General features: G+C 44.4%; 1 protein-coding gene and 1 long non-coding RNA gene across 11 annotated transcripts in view; one reads left to right on the plus strand and one right to left on the minus strand.

The window, feature by feature from the left end:
* The window catches only part of LOC116090611, a 9345-nt gene extending 7233 nt beyond the window's left edge, over positions 1-2112 (minus strand). The window contains exons 1-2 of the long non-coding RNA XR_004118746.1: positions 1949-2112; positions 1709-1815 (exon numbers count right to left, since the gene is read on the minus strand). This is a non-coding gene — a long non-coding RNA (uncharacterized LOC116090611). The remainder of the gene's footprint in view (positions 1-1708; positions 1816-1948) is intronic.
* Mpped2 (metallophosphoesterase domain containing 2) overlaps positions 1-20238 on the plus strand; it is a 183474-nt gene that overhangs the window by 130712 nt on the left and 32524 nt on the right. The gene's annotated exons all lie outside the window — the stretch shown is intronic.

Below are 20238 nucleotides of genomic sequence, written 5' to 3' on the forward strand. Positions count from 1 at the left end.
GGGAGGGAGGGAGGGAGGGAGGGAGGGAGAGATCTGGAATGGTATCTTGAGCAGAACATGGACGGCCAGCTTGTAACCCACAATTTGACTTGGAATCGTCTGTTTTCGCTGCTCCCAGACACCCCTTCTCTCAAGGACCCAGACCTAGCTGACGCTGGTCCTTAGGCAGTTTTGGGCATATTTCACTTAACAAGATTCCTTCGAGGGTTCTGATGCAGTATGTCTCAGAATGTTCTTTCTTTTGAGGGCTGAATACTATTCCATTGTGTGTGTGTGTGTGTGTGTGTGTGTGTGTGTGTGTGTGTGTGTGTGTACTGTTAGGGTCTAGGAATCTCCCCTCACACACCCCACAAATACTGATCTCAATCAGACAGGGATAGTTTATTGAGCCTATACCCCAGGATTGATCGACCAGGGCCATGTCCAGATTTAGGAACTAAACCATGATTCAGAGTTAAGACCCTAAGAGTTTTGAAGCCCAAAATCCACAAACTTCTGTGCCGAGTTATTTAACCAATCAGGATTTAGGGATAGGGGATTTCCTTAAGAACATGTCTTTTTGTACTTTATGCTGTTTGCATTGGTTGGGGTATTCACCTGTGGCAGGGAACTTGCCTTATCTAACAGTCATGTCTTAACTTCTCTACCAGGATGTCAGTTACCTATGTACATGTCTCTTTCTGTCAAGTAGGATGTCAGTTCTCAGGGGGGTCTTGGGAACTTAAAGTTTACCTACTCAAAATGGAAGTCTTATTCCAAATAGTCTCTTATATTGGAACAGGTGTCTCTCTTATGTTGGGGTCCATCCCAGGGGCAGCTTACACCATAAAAGCTTATACACAAGTGCAGGAAGTGATGTTTTGTGGTTGGTTCGGGTTCAAGCTTATTGTGAGTAACTATGCAAAACCATTCTACTGACTTCTGTTGTGATTGATTTCCAAGGGCTTTAGACAACAGATAATCAACTTGACATTAGAAGGTTTCCTAGTAACTATAGGTAGGACAGGCAACCGCTATAGAAAATGATAGTGTCATTCAGAAGCATATGAGAAAGTTTCCTTATAATTGCAGGGTAGCCACGTAACTGTTACCTAGGCCTTACTATCTTACCCAGGTTCGAACATACACTGCATTCATTTACATGCTCCATTGTATTCATATACCACGTTTTGTTTACTCATTCATCTGCTGATGGGTACAGAGTGTTACCATATAATATGGATTCTGCATACTGCTGCTATGAGCACCTGCATACAAGACCCTGGTTTTAGTTCTTGCTGTGTTATATGTTAATTCTACAGTCAACTTATTAAGGAGTGAAACTGTCATTTTCTGTAATGGTTGACTGTCCTACAGTCCCATAAGTATGCTCTCAGGTTGTTTTTAGCAGACATCACTACCACCTCACACTGCTCTCAAGAGCACAACTCTGGGACTCTTGGTTCTTGTCACCAGAGATCTTCTTCTATTGAGGGATAAGGAGAGGACCAAAACTTCCACTTTACACTGTAGTCAGGAGATACAGAAATGCACAAGAAGAGAATAAGTCTGACTGGACAGAGAAAGGCAACATTCAAAGAAGGTACAGCACCATCTGAACTTAAACAAGATGCATTCCCAGAGGAGCATGAACCTCCTCCCATCTGCCTAGCACTACTTCAGGGTGCACCTGGTTGGATGTGTGCCATTATATTTGTGTTCGTGGTACCTGCAGACTGCACCAGATGCCAGAAGGACTCTCCGACAAAGCCTCCTTGTTGCTGTTTGCCTCCAGATAGTTCGATCCAGGTCTTTTGTTTGTTTGTTTGTTTGTTTCTGGGAAAAGGAATGAATGTTTGAATTCCTGACAATACTTCCCTGAGCAAAACTAATTTATGATACTTCTTATACACTGTGCAGAACTTCCAAAATGAAAGAAGTGTGTCCCTGTCACCCAACCCCAACTTACACATGGAGGGTCTGGGGGAGCAGAAGAGTCAGCAGGTGTGGTGGTTTGAATACGGTTTGAAAGGACTACGGGTGTGGCCTTGTTGGAGGAAGTGTGTAGTACTGGGGTTGGACTTTGCGGTTTCAAAAATGCAAGCTATGCCCCAGGGTCTCTTGCTTCCTGCTTCCTGCTTCCTGCTTCCTGCTTCCTTGGGGTTCTAATGTAGAACTCTCAGCTACGTCTTCAGTACTGTGTCTGCTCGAATGGTGCCGTGTGTCCCAACATGACAATGATCGATGAAACCTCGGAAAGTGTATGCAAGTCCCAGTTAAACGCTTTCTTTTATGAGAGTTGTCGTGGTCATGGTATCTGTTCACAGCAGTAGAACACCGACTAAGACGGGAAGACGTACTTTCTGACTTCTGGGTAATGTAGCTAACTTGAGCCAGCCTTAGAATGCTTCAGTGTGAATGAAACACTGTAGATTTGAAAACTACTGAGTGCTTTATGATCTTCCTGTCCAAGCTCCTTCGAATACTGGGACCTAGAAATCCTATCATGACTACTTCTTTAGGAAGACCAGAATATTCCAAGTTGTTACAAAACCTCAGGAGACTCCCGCATTCCAGAAGACCCACTTTGGGCTTTATTTTCTATGATAGATGTTTGTGGGGTTTCTTATTGTCAAATTAGGGTTGTCATAGAGACATCTGTTTCAAGCCAAATATATTACGGTCCCAGGAAAGTCATACTAAGGAAACTGGGTTTATTTATGAACATGTTAGCACAACTCACGCTCAGATGGAGAAGAATCTATAGTAGATGGCTTGTGGGTAAACTTAAACCTCTGAGGATTAATCCAAAAATTATTTTATCTTTCTAGCTGTTTAAACTCATCTCTAAGAATTTCAAGCCTGGGTTTTCCAGTGTCTCCCAGTGACCAGAGTCAGCCATGTCTTATTTACTCTGTTTGCCTAGCTTTTGGGCATTGTGGTTGCAAGTACAAGTCTCAGTCTTGACTCAAGTGATTGTTATCATTTTCTGAACCCTTCTGTGAATCCTGATTTCTGGCAGTGTAGCAGCAAAGTCTTCCTTTATCGCCCAGGTGATTTTTATGCCCACTAACAAATAACTGGCTTTGGAGCCACAGGTGTGTGGTTTGCCTGTGAACTTATTCCTAGAATGGCCCATGTAAGCTGGTACCTGATAAGGGACATCTTTCTGCCTTTTTCCTGTAAAACTAAATTTATATCCAATTAACTTAGAAGCTAGGCTGGGTAGGACATAACTAATTGTAATTTTTTTTTTAGTTTTATTTTTAAGATACTTTTTAATTACTTGTTTCCTTTCAAGCTCATTCTGCTGTGTTGTAGGAGGGTGATGTGAAACTTAGAAATGCCAATTATACTTTGTTTGTACCTAGAAATGTGATTTTTGGATGGCACCCTTTCTCTTGGTCCCCGCTTTCTTCACTTATAAAATGAAGTTGCATTAACAATTTTTTCTTTCCCACCCTCAAACCATTTTTTATGCATGGAACCAGAAAAAAAAAACAACTTTAAAATTGTCTAACCTTTAAAAAAAAAAAAACCTCACTTACAACAATAAAAAAATGGGCCAGAAGCAGACTGGGTGTGCTACCTTGGGACAGCCTTTAGGGCAGTCTGCAGGAGTCCAGGGTCCTGGGCTTTTCCCTGCCTGCTATGAAGTGCATTCCCTGTCACATAGGGACTTTGCTTCTTCTATTCCAGCAATACCCCCATAAGCATTAACCTCTGCCGCAGAGGTCAAACCGAACCTTGGGAAATTAAGAATTTAATGTAGATTGGTGTAGACTGGTTCGTTAATGTCATCAAACTGTTTCTTCACTTTGAGGTGGGAGAGCATGGGAAACCGACGGCTGCAGCTCTCTACAAGTGCACACTGAGTGGCTGTTGGAAGTGCCGAAGGAACCAAGGCAGCATGTGTTGTAGGTCTCATTGTGACCTCTGCCGTATTCAAAAGAAAACATTTGCTTTTGTTCTTATATTTTCAGGATGGTGGTCTCCCTTTATGTTTATCTTGACATGTGACATGCAGTTCTTTTACTCAAATAAAAACACACACGTACAAGGGGATACATGCATGTATACATATGCACTGTAGGGGAGGGGTAAGTGCTGATATATATGAATTCATACACTCTGTTTAACTGCCCAAATCACATGTCCAATGTGACACCTGTTACCCAGAGATGATCAGACAGCTTTTGCTGCCTGAGTTCCAGTGCCCTTCCTCTGACACTGTCATGTTTGTTCCTCTTAACCGAGAGTTCTTTAGCAGGCAAGGACACAAGCTCTGTTCACAGCTTCTTCAGCTGAACCCACCTGTCTATGCCTTCATCCCCGTGTCAGATAGCTCCTCTGACAGTGGAGGGAATTTGGGGGCTTCCATAATCATGACATCCTCGGGTGACTTTCCTCTAGATCTTTTCCCCATTCTTTCCTCCTGACTGTACATGAGTGAAGGAGTTCTTCTGTTTCTTCTATTCATTCCAGGACAGGTCTTCCACACAAAAAAAACAATATGAAGAACAGCTAACATGTAGAATTCTTGAAAGCCAAGGCATACAGGCTTTGAATTTGGAGTGTAGTAGCAATATGAGACCAATGTCCTGCTTAGCTTAGGTGGCACTGAGTCTCAGGCCCTCCTGGCCGAGACATCAGCAGGCCAGTCTTGCAGAGTAGAGTGACCAGTGAGTGAAAGAGGGTGCTGGATGTGCCCTGGGCGGTTCCAAACTTGGCAGACCTGACTTGGTGAGGAACCTGCCTCTGTGTGGGTGAGCTCCTGTATCTCATCATGTTAAGCCAAGCTTAGCAGCAGAGGGATGGCTTCCTTGGGGAATAGCTGTGCTTAATTGATTTATGTTGTTGATGAAGTGCACAGGCATAACTTCTGACTGCCTCCCATCCAACAATCCAGGCGGAGGAAGGCGTGGGTTGTTGAAACAGCCCCCCTGGCGTTCAAAATACCAACAAAAAGACAAGCTGCTGGAGTCACTTAAGGACTTTACATGTAGCGTTTAAAGCATGAATGGAAGACAAGTTTGATATTTCAAATGTATACTTTAATAATGAAAATGGTATTTGCCAGTCGGTGGTGGCACGTGCCTTTAATCCCACCACTTTAGAGGCAGAAACAGGTGGATTTTTGAGTTCGAGGCCAGCCTGGTCTACAGAGTGAGTTCCAGGACAGCCAGGGCTATACAGAGAAACACTGTCTCAAAAAGCCAAAAAAGAAAAAAAAAAGAAAGAAAACGGAATTAAGACCAGAACTTATTCCAAGAGACGGCCTAACCGACCTCTTGAGAGGATGGCTGCTAAGATTTGGACCCCTTTTGGCTCTTGGCAGACTGACCACGGACCAGCATCGCCTTTACCTTTGAGAGTTGGGTGTGGGCACAAGGCTGGACCCTGACCTGTTTGCTGTGAGCACCACCAGTCAGTCACGGCAGATTTGGCTTTGGCTTACCTGCCATTGCTGCACTAAGTAATGACGTGGCAGACGGCTAGCATAGAAACAATGCACAAACTGCTTGGGACAACTGGGAAATGTCATTTATACAGAACGTCAGACTGTAGCCTCTAGTGTAAATAGGAGAGGCTTTGTCCTGTCCTGTTATGCAACAGCACTTGGTGTGAAATTAAATCAGAGCCCGGTGGAGATCTAAGTAGATTTAGATGTGTGGGTCATAGAGTAGTCATGCTCTTCCCACTGTTCAGGAAAGCCTGCACTTCTCCAGCTTTTGACACCCCTCGTACCCAGAAGAGGTTCCGGTTTGTTGAACTGGAGTGTGCCTTTCTGTCCTCTCTCTCACGGAAGCTTTTCTTTTGCTTGCTTAATTGTTTTGAGACAGCGTTTTTGTAAGTAGTGCAGGCTGGCCTTGATCTTGTGATTCTTCATTTCTCAGCCTTCCAAGTGCTGCAGTTCCTTGCTTGTATCACATTGCCTAGACCCGAGGAATATTTTAAAGGAAGAGAAACCAACCTTTTTGTTATTATTTTTCAGAGATGAGATTAAGAAATTTTAACAGCACTCCCATTTTCTGAATGTGGTCCTGAGCCTTCGAGACCTTAGTTATTCTCAGCCAAACATGGAACTTGTGAAACAAAACAAAGCAAAACTGTTTATAATCTTCCCTCCCTCCAATCAGGGCCCTGCCCCCATGCAAGCTGCTGGGGAAAAGCATTTGCCTTCAGTTCCTGCTCTCCAGCCCTGTGCATTGTTAAACAGATGCGGTGTTTATACACATCGTGGTTATGGCTGCAGCCCTGCTATTGTTGAAGAATGTTAGGCAGCCATTTATCACCCTGAGCCAGTAAAGCCATTGTAAAAATGTCCGGCTAGTTAAATGAAGCTTCGATTTAATGAGGCTGTAAGAATGAACCGGGGTTTGTCATATTGTAAATAAGGTTCCTGTGGCAGTGTCTCAGGGAGGAACGTGCAGATTCCTTTTGTTTTCAAGCAACAATGGTCTCCTTGCCAAGGTAAAAAGAAGTTTCCCCTGCTTTAAATACATCTTTTGAAGTTGTTGCTAACTCAGTGAAACACTTGAAACATAAAGGTATATGACACAGAGGTGACAAGATTGGGGTGAACTCTTTGTTAATCATTTATGTACCCCAGGAGCACGGAGAGTGCCAGAAACCTCCTTTGTGGAGTCCAGGGGAGGACCACACCAGCCCCAGCTTGTAGTGAAGTGGTTCAGTGAGACCTGGCAGGAGAAAAGTGAGACAAACATCTCCCCAGATTGTACTTTGCAGTGTCCAGTGAATCTGTGGTGTTGAGACCACAGAGAAAACTACAGGAAATGACCTAAAATTTGGTGCACTCAACTTCCCAATCAGGAAGAAAAACTCAGTCATTTATTTTCCTAATGCCTAAGGAAACAAATTCTGTGAAAATTCCACCTCTACACAGCCAGCAGTGGGGAGCTGGGGTTTGGTGGTTCAGTTACAGCACACAATTTTCAAAAATAGGCACTCTTCAAATTGCCCTATTGGAAAGAAATTTGATTGTCCCAGAAATAAGATAAAGTGGTCCCCATCCTTATTTTGCTAGAACCCCCACAAAGCCTCAATTCAACAAGATCACCTTCAGGGGATCGGGGGAGACTAAATTAAAGGATTTCTTGAAAGCCAATGATAGCAGAGAGGCTGGCAGCTGGTGTGGTAGTCTGTCCACCTCAGCTTGGACCCTAAGCTCTCTTCCTAATGAAAAGGCCCCAGTAAAGGTGATAGAGTTCTTGCCTAGTGTTGTGATCATAAAAAGAGAAAGAGCTATAAGAATATGTTCTGGTGGGGTGTTGAGGAAAGAGGTTCCATGGTGGGCCCATGCCAAGGCATCCCTTCCCCCTGAGGGACCAGACACACTGGTATAGTATACAATAGAGTTTATTTAGGGCATGGGGAGGGGAGTTAAGAGGGTAGCAGAGGGAGAGAAAGGCAGAAGGAGAGAGTAAAGAAGGGGATGGCCATGACCACATGGAGATGGGGGGAAGGGAATGAGGAGAGAGGAGGAACAAGGGGGCAAGAGGCAAGGGAGAGAAGCCGGAGTAAGAGAGAGAGGAGGGGGCAAGCAGCCCCTATTATAGGACCAGGCCTTACCTGGCCGTTGCCAGGTAACCATGGGGAGGAACATACCTGGCTACTGCCAGGTATCTGTGGGGTGGAGTTTATACAGAATGCTAACACCTAGCATGCACAAAGCCTACCATCTCTCCTGTTGGGAGGTGACTGCAGAGGCAGGAAGATCTGGAGTTCAAGGTCAATCTCAACTACAGAACCAATCTGAGGCCATCCTGAGCTTTCTATTTTAATTGTATGCTTACAAGAGGCTTCATTTTAGCTTCTAACAGTCTAACCATTTGTATTTATCTAATGATATGAATCGAAAAAAATGGCTTTCTGTATTTTCCATCAATGCCAATAGCACATAACTCTCTTATACTTTTTTGCAGGAAATGCCCACTGACTCCTTTACATTAAGACAAAGGTGTCATGCTTACCAGGTATCCTCAGGCAGGGCATTCACTTTCATTCTCCACTTCAGTCGTCCATCACACACACACACACACACACACACACACACACACACACACACACACCAGGTTCCTCTCTCCTACACTCATTTTATAGAGTGTACTTGTCTTCTCCTATTTTGCAGAGTCACATGGAATGATGCTGGTACTGAAACTTAGCAGTATTCCCTTAGCTCTTCAGTCCTGACAGCCATTTAAACAGCCCCACACTGCTGGAAAGGTGTGTTTCTAGTGACATCCTAAAGTGCTTCATCATCAGGCAGAGAGGGTTTGGTCCTGGAGACATAGCAGTCAATCAGACATAATTTCTGCCACTCCATAAGCTGTGATCCTCAAGCTTTAGTGGCACAAGATGAACCACCGGGAACGGTGACTACAGAGTTTGAATGTGAGCCATATACCTTCTTTTCTTATGCAAGAGCCATAAGAGAAATATTGATCTGCAGCACAAGGAACCCCCAAACATTACAACTGCCCTTCCTATCAGAACTGCCAAGATTAGTCATGGAGTGTTGCAGGCAAAAAACAATGTTTGCATAAGAAAGATGGGTTAGTAGGGGGGCCACACATCAAGCCAAGGATAAGGCAGACCTTGAAAGATAACTCAACCACAGTTAAACCTAAGCAGTTCTAGAGGCTAGACCTCAATGAGCTGGAAAGCCAAGAAAGGGCACAAGAGTCGGTAAAAGTCCAGTGTGGCTTCAGATCCAGTATCCCACCCTCCAGAAAATGTAGCTTATGTAGTGGTAGTGACGTCGTTGAATATTTTAAAGGAGAGGAGTGTCATAGTCATATTTCTGTTTTCTCCCCTTGCTGACTAGTAGTCTGGGTAATTCACGACATTCTGTGAACGATACAGCAAAAGGAAATGACAAGACCACTGTGGAATATCAGTCAGCAGGAATCAAATCAGGCACTTGAAAAAGCCCCTGCCTTTAAATTATGGGACTCATTGTGCTTCCCACAAATAAATCACTTGTGGAAGCGTCTCTGACTTATTGAAATGTATATGAAATAGTGACAGTATATAAACATGTGTAGTCCAAGCTTCCAACATAAGAGTAGAATCTTAGAGTGTTGGTAGTCATGATAAAATTCTAAGTAAAATAAATTTCTGATGCTAATGGTTAGTACTCCCTAGCAGTAAAACCTCTCAATCAACCACACTGGGATAATAAACGGACACTGAACATGTAGCCCTGGTCCCCTCTGGAATAGCTCCCTTCCTCTTTCTGATCTTCTGTCAAACCAAACATTCTGGTTAGCAGTGAGAATCTTGGGACTTCATAGCCAAGGTCCCTAGATATGAGAGGTCTAAGTTCTGTCACATCCAATCCACCTATCATCAGATGTCATAAAAGTAACTAAAAGGTAAGGAAATTCTTAGATGGAGAAAGGAGGAATGAGGTGTGGCCTTCCCATTGAATTTCAGAGCTGGAAAATGACTGATAGTGTGGTCAAAGTCACCCTCTCTCCCTCTCCTTCCTGCCTCTTTTGTGTGGGGGGGGGGGCTGGGGGAGGGCAGAGTGCAGGGGTGTGGGTGTGTGTATTAGTGTGTAGGAACCACCTTTATATTTTTTTGTGAGAGTCTCTAAGTGAGCCTGGAATTTATCAATTTAGTGAAGCTGTCTGGCAGATGAGGTTTCTGTCCCCCTGTCTCTGTTCCAGAGCAGAGGAGTCGCAGGCTCATGATCACCAGTCCAACCTTTTCTGGTGGATTCTGCGGACTCAATCCTAGGTCCTGGCAGGCACTTTACAGCTAACCTATCTTCCCAGCATCTTCTTAACAGAGGAAGAGTAGAAGACCCAGAGAAGGGATGCCTTTTGACCAGGTCCCAAAGCAATCTGTTTAACAGTGGTACTGATATGGAAAACCTACCTGGGTGGCTCTTCTTTACCACACCAAAATAGCTGTTGCATTCCTGTCTTGTAGTACTGTGCTACCCATTCACTAAGATAAGTTTCTGGGAATTCTACATGCAAAACTCGAAATGACTCTGGCAACTCTGGGGCTGCTCCATTACCCTCTGCAACAACTTCAGATCCGATGGGCCTGAACAGAAAGAGATGTTCATTTTGTATTTTAGAATCGGGTAACTACTATATCATAAATGAAGAAAAAAATATAGATGTTCCTTTTGCTTCCAAAGCTTTGAGATTGGAACTCATAAATAAAATTGGCAATAGACAGCAAGGGTGAAAGCACACAGATATATTTTTTAGTATCTTTGACTCAATGTACACAAGGATTCCTTAGGAAGAAGTGAGAACCCATAAGAAATAGTTAGGCTCTGTGATGTTACATACCATCTTTTTTTTTTTTTTAAAGATCTTATTTTTTATGTATGTGAATATACTGTCGCTGTCTTTAGACACACCAGAAGTGAACTGGATCCCATTACAGATAGTTTTGAGCTACCATGTGGTTGCTGGGAATTGAACTCAGGACCTCTGGAAGAGCAGTCAGTGCTCTTAACAGCTGAGCCATCTCTCCAGCTCCCTACATACCATCCTAACAAAGACCAGATGAGTAACTAGAAAAGAACCTAGAGGAACAGAGAGGATGTGCAAACCTTGGACCCATACATCATGGGACTGCATCTAGAAAGCCATAGAAAATCCAAAGGCAGAGAGAGTTATTTTAGTAAGGGTGGGGTGTGTGACTTATTTCCTAGCTGTCTCTCTCTCTCTCTCTCTAGGGATAAAAGTTGTTCTCTTTACCCTGGTGTGAGGAGGTAGATTTATACCATCTGCGTTAGGTGCTGAGAGAGGAGAGGAGAGCACTTTCCCTGTGCATGTTATGTCTCAGTTGCCTTCAGCAGTAAATCTCACATCATAGCCATACATTTGGGAATGGAATGTTCTAGGCTTTTCCACTATACACATGCAAGCAGATCCATAAGAGTCTTGATGCTCTGATTCATGCAATTTGGGGCTTCTCTGATACATGTTGACCCCATTGACTCCTTCCAATAACATTCAGGCCCCTACTATGTGCTGCACACTCCATTCCTTAATTAAGAAATAAACAAGTCTGTGTGGCTATCCTCAGACCTAGTCGAAGAGGCTGACACGGGCGGTTAAAAACAAAATAGAAGTGTGGATTGCAACATGTATTTGGAACAACAAAATGTGCTCTTCTGGATTATTAATAAAGATTAGCCTTTTGCATGTTACCTTTAAAAATGTTGCCTAAAACATCTATTTGAGTATAGGTCAAAGTGTACCTAAAGCTTTTCCCTCCTTAAGGCTGCTGTAAGAATGAATGTGCTAGCAATGTGAAGCCAGTATACAGCATGATGCTCTGGGGTTGCCACACAGCATTGAGAAACTTAGGCTCAACCCAAAGATGAATCACAAATACCCTGGCATCTGTGTTTGCTTGACACAGATATTATTAGCTATTCCCACTGTTGGCTCAAGTCTGAGATTGGGGATCATTCTGGGAGTTGTTGATTCCCCACCTTGGACAGATTTTTGGGAGGCATCATGGCTCCCTAGCAATAGAGTCATTCCTTTAATAGGGGTGAGTGGAATCAAGAAGTTCTACAGTCTTTCATGGAAATCCCTACCTCCCCCACCCCCTTGAAAGAGGAAAGATGGCCTTGTGATTTGACTCATTCTGTTCCCACAGATGATGCTCATTCACTTCTGAAACCACACCTGCTTAGCAAGGGCTCACAACAGACAGGCTCACCTCAGCCTAGCTCAGGGCCTCCCTTGAAAAAATGTCTATGCTGGGCTTCGGTTCTCTGAACACCTTGACATCCTATGTAAAGTTCGTGTCTTTGATGCAAACATGTATTTTTCGGTTTCCATTTTCTTATAGGAGTGCGCTCCCTATAGTCAAAAGCACCTTAGGTAGGGGTAGCCAGGTAGCCTTAGGATTCCTTCTCCCAGCACAGGGATTAGTAGCAAATACCAGCTTGTGAGGAAAACACTTCACAAGTCAAGATGCGCTTTGGAGCAAACCCCATGAGCTGTCAGCACTGGACAGAGCCAAGCTCTCCCTTTGCGGCTTTGCTTCTCCTCACTGCCCAACTCCTTCCGGCAGTGGCACCCTCTTTTATGTGCCCTCTACGCCTGCCTTCCTTATCAGCTATCAATATCCCTCAGGGGCTGCCTCTTGTCAGTCTAATTTCTGTTTGCTGCTGCCTCTTGACACTCCGCACTTTGTCAACTACACACTGCTTGGCTCCTATTACCAGTGATCTCAGCATCACTAATAAAGAGCAACATCAAGGCCATATTTTCCAGTCGCTGTCAGGCTGCCGCTTTCCTGGATGAAATAAAAGTCCTATTGACATGCTCCTCTTCATTGCCTCCGACAGATTGATTAATTAGGCCTCCTCTTTAGATGACCTCCTCTCTGACACAACAAGGAGGTGAATATTAAATGAACAGTTTGCCCACATAATGGGCTACTCCGAGTTTGGAATTTTTATCATATAGAACTGTCAGAACTTCCAGAGCTGTATGGCGGCAGCCACTTCGTAGGAGGACAGCTTTTGGTCCAGTGCACAGTCCCATCCAGGCAGGCACACCCAGACAAAAGGTGCCCGCCTGGCAGAGACTCCTGTCTTGTCCAGGATGACCCTCAGTTTATACTATCCAGTTCATACCGCACAAATCTAATGTTCTTTGATCATTATCACATCAAATGGCCTTTTGTTTTCAACAGCCTTCGTACCCTCCTCCCTCCCTGCCTGCTGCAGTATGTTGGCTTTGTGGCGCTGCCTCCCCGAAGGCTAATGCGAACCATTACAGAGGGGAACCATGTTAAATTTCCATGTTTTCATTATGAGTCCTGTTTTTCAGGAAATCAGTACATTGGACACTAGCAGTTGTTTCAGACTGGGGCTCAGGATCTAAGTTAAGGATGGGGGTAGGGGTGGGGGCGCTGGTGGTCTTGGCAGCAAATGGGTTTCTTGCTTTCCGTTATGGGCGTGCGGAGTTTGTGAGGGGGAGGGCGCTCATTGGCTGCTTTTGCTGGTCGGCTCTTCTCTAGCAAGGGAAAGGCTTGGAAAGCCATTAGCCAGATTGAAATATCTAAGGGGCTCTAATTGCTCTGTGGAGCAGGCTTCATAGATGTTTAAAATCCTGTCTGTAAGGAAGAAGGCAACAGCCAGACAGAGCATGCAGGTAGCAACAATCAGGCAAAAGTGCCTGGAGGACTGGGAGGCTGGTCTGCTGGCTTGTATTGCCTTCCTTTCTGTTTAGCAAAGCTAACTTCTCCTTAAGCTTGCCATTCTACCAGGGTCAGCCCAAAAGGAGAGTTCTAGTGATCAGAGATGAGCTAATGAGTACCTAGCTCAGAGCTTAGTACTCACTAGGCAGGATGGATTACCAGTGGGTTAGCTGTTGAGAAGAAAGATGTAGAAACAGAATTCATATTAATCTCCCTTAACATATGCCATTTTGGTTTATTATTATTAGTAGTAGTAGTATTGTTATTATTATTGTTATTATTATTTTTTTTATTTTTTCGAGAAATGTGTATGGATGTATGTGTGTTATATATGGGTATGCATGTGTATATATGTGTGTGTGCATGTGTATGCATGTATATGTGTGTTATATATGGGTGTGCATGTGTGTATATTGTGTGTGCATGTGTATGTATGTGTGTTATGTATGGATGTGCATGTGTGTATATATGTGTGTATATGTGTGTATGGATGTGCATGTGTGTTATGTATGGGTGTGTGTGTGTGTGCATCCTTGCACTCTGTTCGTGCGTATGTGCTTATGAATGTGGAGGCCAGAGGTTGATGTTACTATCCTCCTCTGTCTCCTTTCATTTACTTTTTGAGACCATGTCTTTTACTGCACTTAGAGGATTAGAAAAACCTGGGTAGCCTGCAAGCCCCAGGGAATCCTGTCTCTGCCACCCCAGACCTATGACTACAGGCTTACACCACCATGGCTGGCCATTTACATGCGTGCTGTGGATCAAATGCAAGTCCTCGTGTCCTCGAAGCAAGTAGTTTACTGACTGACCCATCTCTCTGATTCCGATCTCCCAATTGTTGTACATAACTGAAATCCCCATAGCCAGGATGAAACCCACAGTCTTTGACCCAACTTCAGAGCTACTCATCTTGCTTAGTCTGAACATGGTTTGCAACTGGTTGCAACCATCGAAAGGAAATGCTGGGTAGCCCACAGAGAACAGACAAAACAGTTCAAAAACAGACGTCTCGAAAAGGTATATATTCACATTGCTGTCATTTCAAAGTTGATGTTAGAAACCCTGAGGAAGTGAGCAGTTGATTAAAGGATACAGGAACTTGAACAGGACGTTGTTCATTCTTATAGCTTCTAATCGTAGAAGGTGGAGCCATCTAAGTGTCATCAACACGTGGGTGACTGAACCAAATGTCTGTACCCACAATGGAATATCAATCTGCTGAAAAAAACAGAAGGAAGTGCTCACATGCAAGGCAGAGGTGAACTTTGAAGACACATTAAGTGGAATCAAAATAAGTCAGAACAAATACCAGCATCTCTGCTCTGTGGCATGCAGGAGATGGAATTCATAACGAGAGCAAGCAGCATTATGGCTGCTGTTGGCTGGGAGAGGAGTAGAGTGGTTGACGGGTGTGACCCGTTAGTTTGAGAAGAAGAAAACTTTGTGGGTTTTAGTGATGACAGTGTTTGCACAACAATATGAGATGTGTCGATCTTTATTATATCTCTTTATTGGTGGGGACACAAGAGCACCATGGCGTGCATGCCACAGTTTTCCTGTGAAGGTAAAGGGAGGCTGGAGGGAATTGGTTCCTTTCAACATGTGGGTCCCTGTGATGGAACTCAGGTGATCAGACCTTTGTCCCTTACCCACTGAGCCATCTTGCAGACCCTGTGAAAAGTGTTTTAATGCCAGTGAACTGTCCACTTGACAGTGATCTGCTGGAGATTGAATGTTTTAAATTGTATTTTATGTCATTAAAAAGCAATCACTAATCAGTGTTAGCCAGGACTGAGATTCAGGTCTCCTGAGTTTAGAGGTTGAATGGAAGCCCATGAGTGTGGGAGTCAGCATGGGATCCAGTGTTGATCTCAGTCGTTTAACAAATCTCGCCACCCTTTGTGCCTTCTCTCCTCTTGGCACTGAGAGGTCTGGACAGCGGCACACTGGTCTAGCTTTGTGCACTCTGTGCAGTCCTCCGAGAGAGAGAGAGAGAGAGAGAGAGAGAGAGAGAGAGAGAGAGAGAGAGAGAGAGAGAGAGAGACAGAGACAGAGAGACAGAGAGAGAGAGAGACAGACAGAGAGACAGAGAGACAGAGAGACAGAGAGAGAGAGAGAGACAGACAGACAGACAGACAGACAGACTGCCCTGATCACTGCAATGACCCCTGCCCGGCTCTTGCCCTCTGTCTCGTCTTTATCATGGATCACTAGACTGAATTCCTAGACCAGGTGCTGTCAGCCAGAAAGAGTTAAAGAATAGGAAGAAGCTGAAAGGAATTGTTTGGCTCCTTCAAATTTAATTTCACAATTCCCAAAGAGGAAAATAAATTAATGGAGTTGCTATTAAGAAATTGCCCTGTGTCTTGTTCTGTCATCCCAGAGTGGCTGATCACTGACTCATAGAAACCCCTGACAAAGAAGCCAGAGGACAGGCAGGAACCTATTAACAACCATTGCTGGAGCCAACTCTCCTACTCAGTTGTAGGAATTTAAAAATAAGATGCTCTGTATGGGAGTGAAGGCCAGAGTTAGCCTAGGTGGCCTTCTACAGGAGCTAGGCACCAGCTGCTTCCTCACTTCCTCTCCTTGCTTCCTCCCTCCCACCATTTCTCCCTCCTATCCTTCCTTCCTTTCCTTCCTTTTGTCCTCCCCTCCTCTTCCCTCCCCTTCCCTTTCCTTTTGTCTCTGGCCTAGAACTCACTGAGCAGTCTAGACTGGCAGGTCAGTGGGACATCTCCCTAGTACTGACATTACACAAGCTCACACCAGCAAGGGTGACTTTTCCCCACTCGTTTCTTCAGATGAACCCAGCCTTCTTGTGCTGGAAACACTTTACTAGTTGAGCTGTCTCTCTAGCCCTGGAAGAAATATGTTTAAATCAGAATAAACAAAGCAAAGGGAAAACATCACCTCCAAACAGCACAGCCCTCAAATACACATCAAACAACTGAAATGAAAACAGAGCGAGGAGAGGTCATCAAAAATGTCGTCTTTTTAATGAGTGTTTGTTCCTGTTCAAACATATACTGCCATTTAGGGGCGTCCATGAGTGCACATTTTCTCTCTTGTTGCAGCTGTGGAGATCATCACTTGGAATGCGCATTTAAAATGTATTTAGTTGTGTTGGAGTTAAGTTTTCTTTAAAAACAAACAAAAAAAGTGTCCTTTCCAAAAAAGGGGTGGGGGGGAGAAAACCAAAACAATAAAAGCCAAACAAGGTTGATGTTACACTGGAAGCAACTCAGAAAGCACTGCTAATTTGGAGTTTTCAACTCCTTCAGAAAGGCAAATGTGTTTGATGTGTCAGAAGCACTTTGTGAGACAAGGTATCAAGTGGAGAATCAAAAGTGACAGCCCTGCCCAGTCCAGGGCTCAGGACTGCTTCATCAGTACTGGATGCAGGTGGAATACAGGGAGCTTTTGTTCTGTCTCTTGCTCCCTCTCCCTCTCCCTCTCCCTCCCCCTCTCCCTCTCCCTCTCCCTCTCCCTCATCTCTCTTTAAAGAGCTGATGTTTACCAACTCAGCAGTTCAGTCTTATGTGCTTGCTGTTTCACTTCTCCCATGGAAAACCATTTACTTACTTTACCTGATTTGGAACTTAAAATTTTTGGCCAGATTTCTTTACTTGATTTGGAACTTAAAATTTTTAGCCAGATTTCTTTGAAAATAATTTTTCTCCTATAAAACACACACACACACACACACACACACATACACACACACACAAGAAGTTTGTTCTGCTTCAAAGATAGCGCATTTCCCAGAAGACCTCATGCCCTCATGAGTTTGGGTTCATCCATTCAATAAATGTGCACTGAGAGCAGTGCACTTGGGAGCATCCAGTCCCATGGTGTACCCACCAGGTACAGATAGTTTCTTGCATAGCTAAGCCATTCAGACTTCAGAGAGACAGAGAATTGATTGAGCTAGATACTAGTTATTCTCGAGATAGAAGGGGACACTGCTGCCAACTGTGTTCAGAGTGACCTGTGTTCCTTAACCTCATTTTGTAGCATTGGAACTTTAACAGAGGTCTATCTGGCCACATTCCTTTGCATCTCCTCTCTCTATCTGAGTGGGTGTCTGGGAGGCTTAAGCACCTCAGTGGTGACAGTGAATTGCAGCATGGGAACACCCTGCCTGGTGCCTGAGAGGAGGGCGGCAGCAAGCTGTCACCAGATGTTCTGTAGGCTTAGTTTACTGTCTTCTCATAAATACTCTTTACCTTAATGATTTTCTAGTTCGTCACTTCCCACAAAGTGTGGCAGATGAAGAGATGAGAGAGGTGCTGAGAAGAACCAGTACCTATGTGTTTGTGAACAGAGACCGGATGTATTAACATTGCATCTCAGAAATTGTTCCGATGACTAGCCCATACTGTCAAAGTCAAAGCTAATGACAATAGTTGTATAATAATACTTATGTAATAATAATAATAACAGTAGTAACCAAATGTCCCACTCCACGTGGTATTTACTGAGGCTTTCCCAGCTGGAGCTGGTCACTTAGCCTTGGTCTAACAGAGTGACGTGTGTGGTGTGGCTGAGTGAATGAGGGAAATGGAGAACACACTCGAGGTGCTGTTGACACATGCTTTCACGCACGTGGTCTTGCTAGAACACAGGAGCTCTGGGGCCCAGGGAGATTTGGGCTCTCTCTCCTCCCTTGCCTCCCCTGGCACGTGGCTTCCTACAGAGTGGGCTCTGGCTGCATGTTTCTCTGTTGGCTTTGTGGGCTCTGTCAGAAACAGTCTCCATGTGCGGGTTCTATTTGGTGCCTCACAGCGAGCATCTCCATCTCCATCCTCTCAGTGCAGTTTTCTATGAAGGATTTGTGGTCTGAAGTTTTTCATTCCATAGTTTTCATTGCTGAGGGTCTCAGAATTTTTATTTCTTTTAATTTATGGGGTGGGTATGTATGTATTTATTTTGAGATACTGCCTCTTGTAGTGAGGCAAATTTAATTATGTATCCATAGATGATCTTGAGCACATGGCACAGGCATGCACCACCACACCTGGCTTCAGAATGTCTCCTTAAATTGCCGACTTTGAGGAGTCTTCTCTGTTCTTGTAAAGATTCTTTCCACTTCCTTTCACAACTTCCAAATAATTCTTACATCTCTACCCAAGCCATGTGCCTTCACTATAGTGAAATGCTTTCTTGTGCTCTGAGCCAGTTTTCCAGGGATCTAGGGCTTGTCAAAAAACAACTCTGTTTATTTCACAACTCCTCCGTGCCAGACACTAAGTTAGCCTGTAAGAATAAGCAGGATGCAAGATGGGGATTCTACTATGTGGAACTTTAGTGCTGACCCGGGAGGAGCAACTCTGGGTTGAGTGACAGCTTCAAGAGGTTTATAGGGATCGATTGGCAGGCAGTCCCTCATCCCCAGGGGCTGAGCTTGGAGGACTGACTTGGCCTTGGGAACGGAGAAGCATACATAAGAAAGAAAAAGGAGAAAGAGCGTGTAGGTTCTGCTGGGGAAGCATCTGGGGACCCCCGCTTGAGAAACAGAGCCTGCTTTTATAATTGGTATTGAATTCAAGGGCACAGTGGGAGGGAAATCCAAGATGGAACCACAGAATCACAGATCTGCTGCCAGGCTCCAGGGGTTGGGGGCATCATTGGGAGGCACAATTAAGGCACAACCACAAGATTGTAGCCAATTGTAAGCATTTTATGTGTTACAGATGCTTTCTGAGAGTGGTTGGCTTGGTGGAAGGGGATTGCGGCGAGCACAGTATAAAGACATGCTCTCCCACTTGCCCTTTTCTGCGTCTCCACGTGGAACAGATGATCTTCATTGTCCCCCAGTTAGCCCAGAATAATGGAAGTCGAGGGAGATTAAAGAATAAACTGCTACTTCAGAGTCTCCTTGGCACTGGAACGCATGCGTTGCCAGCAATAACTCCTGGGAACTCTTTGGTCAGTAAATGCTTCAGCTGTAATTAAAAGGGCATTTTCTTGGTTTTAATTTCTTTTAATTAATTAAAAATAAACATGTCATCTGGGTATGGGGAGGTATAGTCCCTTCCTGGAAATGAGAAAATAATGATTCCTGAGATCAAAACTCAGCATTTGCTAAGGAGCACTGTGAAGCCCCCCCAGACCTCGTGGGGTGGATTGATGGGACAGTGCCCCTCCCTCACTATACCTTGGAGATCCTCAAGTGTGGTAATGCACTAAAGGATCTGAGAAGTCCTGCAGCAAAGAGACATGTTTAACTAAGTTGTTCACCTACATATTTGACTATGGAACCCTGTTATGAATACAAGAAGTAACACCATTCCACTGAATGGTATTCCACTGAATGAAGAGTTTGGTCAGTGATTGGCAGGCAGTCCCTACCCTGCAGACTCACTGAGTTAAATCATTTACCAGTAGACCCAGGGATGGTATAGTGTAGCTATAGATAGTCTAGTAGACCCAGCAACACTGGGCTTGCAAACAAAGGGTCAGGACTTGTCCTGAGTTGACTCAGTCAGCCTTGTCACCTTGAATAAGGCAGTCAATTCTAATGTATCTCTTTCATCTGAAAAGTGGTGACTGCAGTGTCTGTCCTAGTACAGCCCCAGTAATGATTAGCAGTGAGGTGCTTACAGTCTAGGAACCCGGCTCTGTTGGGTATCACATCCTGTCCCATCTCCTGCCGTACGTCCCCCACCCTACTCGCTGACCCAGCAGAAAGCCGGGCCTTTTATAACTTTGTCTTTGAAGACCTAGTGTGTCTGTGTCCCACTCTGCTACTGTAGCATGCAACTGGGGTTACTGAAGCAGCAACCACGGAGGAGTATAAAGGAACAATTCTGTTGTATCCCGATAAAGCTTTGTGTACAAAAACACTCAGCAAAGCGGGTCTCGACAGTGGGTCGCCCAGCGTGCCGAACTGCTGCTGTCGGTATGTCTAACTCTATGGGACCAATACAGTACATAATTCCATTTGTACTCAAGGAGACCAAGCCACAGAGCTGTTAAGTCACCTGCTTAAGGTGGTATCAGTAAAAGGCAGGAGTAAGAACTGTGCTTTTATCTACT

The sequence above is a fragment of the Mastomys coucha genome, unplaced genomic scaffold, assembly GCF_008632895.1.
Source record: "Mastomys coucha isolate ucsf_1 unplaced genomic scaffold, UCSF_Mcou_1 pScaffold15, whole genome shotgun sequence".
Lineage (NCBI taxonomy): Eukaryota > Metazoa > Chordata > Mammalia > Rodentia > Muridae > Mastomys > Mastomys coucha.